Here is a 4,551-nt window from a genome sequence, read left to right on the forward strand (position 1 = left end):
GCGACTGTTTTTTCTAATATTTGTTTAATTTCTCTGTTAGACACTTCCACTTGTCCACTGGTTTGAGGATGGTAAGGTGTCGCTACTCTATGTCTTACACCATACTTAAACAGTAGTTTTTCGAGTACCTTAGATATGAAATGCGATCCACCATCACTGACTACTATTCTTGGGACACCAAATCTTGGGAAAATTATATTCTTAAAGAGTCTAGTTACTACTCGCGTGTCGTTTGTTGGAGAAGCTATAGCTTCAATCCATTTTGATACGTAGTCAACCGCTACGAGTATGTACTTGTTACCGAAAGAAGGTGGAAAAGGTCCCATGAAATCTATTCCCCACACGTCGAAAATCTCTACTTCCAAAATGCCCTTTTGTGGTATCTCGTCACGTCTAGATATGTTTCCTGTGCGTTGACATCTATCACATTTCTTGATAGCCGCATGCACATCCTTCCATATGTTTGGCCAATAAAGACCGGCTTGTAGGATTTTAGAGCAGGTCTTGGATGTACTTGCATGTCCACCATAAGGAGCGGAGTGACAGTGTTGGATTATATTTTCTATCTCTTCTTCAAGTATACACTGACGGAAAATACCATCGGGGCCTCTTTTGAAAAGTAAAGGGTCATCCCAGTAATAATGTTTTATGTCATGGAAGAATCGTTTCTTTTGTTGGTAAGATAAATTAGGTGGAACTATTCCGGCAGCTAAATAATTGACGAGATCAGCGTACCATGGTGTAACACATATAGCTAAGGTGGTCTCTACCTGTTTATCAGCTTTATTTTCTTCCAAAGTAGCTATCAGTTTATCGTACGAGAAATCATCGTTGATCGATGTTCTTTCCGGTTCCAGGTTTTCAAGTCTAGAGAGGTGATCTGCTACTACGTTTTCAGTTCCTTTCTTATCTTTGATTTCCAAATCGAATTCTTGTAGCAACAAAATCCACCTTAGGAGTCTAGGTTTAGCGTCTTTTTTTGTTAAGAGGTACTTAATGGCGGCGTGGTCAGTGTAAACGATTATTTTGGCTCCGACCAAGTAAGAACGAAATTTATCTAGTGCAAACACCACTGCTAAAAGTTCTTTCTCGGTCGTTGCGTAATTCATTTGTGCTTCGTCTAGGGTTCTACTTGCATAATATATGACGTGAAGCTTTTTATCCTTTCGTTGTTCTAAAACAGCGCCTACGGCGTAGTCACTTGCGTCCCACATTATTTCGAATGGTTCATTCCAATCTGGAGCCTGCATTATGGGCGCGGAGATTAATGCTTGTTTAAGCGTTTGAAATGCTTCTAAACATTTATTGTCGAAGATGAATTCATCATCTTTCATCAATAATCTGGTTAAAGGTTTAGTTATTTTAGAGAAATCTTTAATGAATCGTCGGTAAAAACCGGCATGTCCTAAGATGCTTCGTACTTCTCTCACAGTTTTCGGAGGTTGAAGGTTTTCAATTACTTCTATTTTGGCTTTGTCTACTTCAATTCCTCTATTTGATATGATGTGTCCTAAAACAATTCCTTCTTGTACCATAAAGTGACATTTTTCCCAATTAAGTACTAGGTTTACTTTTACACACCGTTCTAGAACTCTTTCTAGGTTTTCAGGACATTCTTCGAAACTTTGTCCGCATACGGAAAAGTCATCCATAAATACTTCCATGATGTTTTCGAGAAAATCGGCGAATATTGCCATCATGCACCTTTGGAAGGTTGCAGGAGCATTGCACAAGTCGAACGACATTCGTCGATAAGCGAAGGTACCAAAAAGACATGTGAATGTTGTCTTTTCTTGGTCATCAGGATGAATTGGTATTTGAAAGAAGCCTGAGTAACCGTCCAGATAACAGAAATGAGAATGTTTTGCTAATCGTTCTAACATCTGGTCTATGAATGGTAAAGGAAAATGATCTTTTCGGGTTGCTTTGTTTAGTTTCCTATAGTCAATGCACATTCTCCATCCCGATTCGATTCCTTTGGTTATAGTTTCTCCTTTTTCATTTTCGATAACGGTTATACCTCCTTTCTTTGGTACTACGTGTACAGGACTAACCCATTTGCTATCGGATATAGGATATATGATACCTGCCTCTAATAACTTTGTTACTTCCTTTTTCACTACTTCACTCAGGATCGGGTTTAGTCTCCTCTGATGTTCCCTAGAAGTTTTACAGTCTTCTTCTAGCATGATGCGGTGCATACAAATAGAAGGACTTATTCCTTTAAGATCGGTGATGTTGTATCCTAGTGCGGTTGGATATTTTCTTAAGATATGTAGGAGTTTTTCGGTTTCGAGTTTCCCTAGGTCTGCATTAACTATCACTGGTCGTTCAAGTTCTAAGTCTAGGAATTCATATCTCAGATTTTTGGGAAGTGTTTTCAGGTCGAGGTTTGGTTTCTTGAGGCATTGCGTAGGATCCGATGTCATTGCTAAACATTGGTTAAGTCTGTCTTCTACACGATAGTCAGACAGTTTGTCATTTTCTAATTCTGTTTCTTTTATGCATTCGTCTATGATATCCATGAAGTAACATGTGTCATCTATTGCAGGTGCTTTCAAAAATTGGGAAAGAATGAATTCAATTTTCTCTTCTCCTACTTCGAAGGTGAGTCGTCCTCGTTTTACGTCTATGATCACACCGGCGGTTGCTAAGAATGGTCTTCCCAATATAATGGGTGTAACTTCATCTTCTCTTATGTCCATAATTATAAAATCGGTTGGGATGTAGAATTGACCTATGCGCACGGGAACGTTTTCAAGAATTCCTACGGGATATCTAACGGAACGATCTGCTAATTGTACAGACATTTTAGTTGGTCTTAATTCTCCCATTTCCAGTTTCTTGCATAAGGATAAAGGCATAACACTGATACCGGCTCCTAAATCGCATAGAGCTTTGTCTATGACGAATTTTCCTATGTGACAAGGTATAGAGAAACTACCAGGATCTTTAAGTTTATGAGGCATATTCTGGATTATAGCGCTGCACTCAGCAGTGAGTGTAACGGTTTCGCTATCTTCAAGTTTCCGTTTATTAGAAAGAATTTCTTTTAAGAACTTAGCATATGAGGGCATCTGTGTAATAGCTTCTGTAAACGGAATGGTGACGTTTAATTGTTTCAGTAAGTCAACAATTTTTTTAAATTGGCCTGCATCTTTGGTTTTAATAAGCCTTTGAGGGTAAGGGATAGGTGGTTTATAAGGTGGTGGAGGTACATAAGGTTCTTTCTTTTCTACGGTTTCCTTATTACTCTCATCCTTTTCCTTAGGTTTATTTTCTTCCTCAGTTGACTTTTTAGAGTTTTGGTTTTCAATCCTTGGGTCAGGTGATCCTTCTACCTCTGTTCCACTTCTTAATATAATTGCATGAGCGTGGCTTTTCGGGTTAGGTTGGGGCTGTCCAGGAAATGTACCAGTAGGGGCAGCGGTAGGCGCTTGTTGTTGAGCTACTTGTGATATTTGTGTTTCCAGCGTTTTGTTATGGGTAGCCAGGGCATCTACTTTACTTGCTAGTTGTTTAATTTGTTCGCTAGTGTGTACATTCTGGTTTAAGAAATCTTTATTGGTTTGCTGTTGAGAAGCTATGAAGTTCTCCATCATGATTTCCAAGTTGGATTTTCTAGGAACATTATTGTTAGGTGTAGATGGGGTCGGTTTTTGATATCCAGGGGGTATAGCTGGGGCTTGACTGGGAGATTGACCTGGTGCGTATAAAGCATTATTGCTCTTATATGAAAATTTAGGATGGTTCTTCCAGTTTGAGTTATAGGTATGCGAGTAGGGATTTCCTTGAGCATAATTCACTTGCTCTGCTTGAATTCCTGTTAGGAGTTGACAATCTGTAGGGGTGTGGCCTTGGATTCCACAGACTTCGCAATTTTGAGTTACGGCAACCACGGTGGCTGGAGGTGATACATTTAAACTTTCAATTTTATGGGCCAGAGCATCCACTTTTGCATTAACATGATCAAGGCTACTTATCTCGTACATGCCACTTTTCGTTTGAGGTTTTTCTACCATTGTTCGGTCGCTTCCCCACTGATAATGGTTTTGGGCCATGCTTTCGATAAGTTGATAAGCATCGGCATAAGGTTTATCCATAAGCGCACCACCTGCGGCGGCGTCTATTGTTAACCTTGTGTTGTATAAGAGACCATTATAGAAGGTATGAATTACTAACCAGTCCTCTAAACCATGGTGTGGGCAAAGTCTCATCATGTCTTTGTATCTTTCCCATGCTTCGAAAAGAGACTCGTTATCTTTCTGTTTAAATCCATTTATCTGGGCTCTCAACATAACTGTTTTGCTTGGAGGAAAATATCGGGCAAGAAAGACTTTCTTCAACTCATTCCATGTGGTGACTGAGTTGGAAGGAAGAGACTGAAGCCATCTTCTAGCTTTATCTCTTAACGAGAAGGGAAAAAGACGAAGTCGAATTGCCTCTGAAGTGACACCATTAGCTTTAACAGTATCAGCGTATTGGACAAATACGGATAAATGAAGGTTTGGATCCTCGGTAGGATTTCCAGAGAATTGATTCTGTTGCACT

General features: G+C 39.6%; 1 non-coding gene across 1 annotated transcript; it reads left to right on the top strand.

Moving 5' to 3' along the window:
• The first annotated feature begins 4,191 nt into the window (after window positions 1-4,191).
• LOC127099616 (small nucleolar RNA R71) lies at window positions 4,192-4,298 on the top strand. The gene has a single exon (XR_007794099.1). It is a non-coding gene; the product is annotated as a small nucleolar RNA R71 (small nucleolar RNA).
• Window positions 4,299-4,551: the final 253 nt, after the last annotated feature.

Source organism: Lathyrus oleraceus, chromosome 6 (genome assembly GCF_024323335.1).
Source record: "Lathyrus oleraceus cultivar Zhongwan6 chromosome 6, CAAS_Psat_ZW6_1.0, whole genome shotgun sequence".
NCBI lineage: Eukaryota > Viridiplantae > Streptophyta > Magnoliopsida > Fabales > Fabaceae > Lathyrus > Lathyrus oleraceus.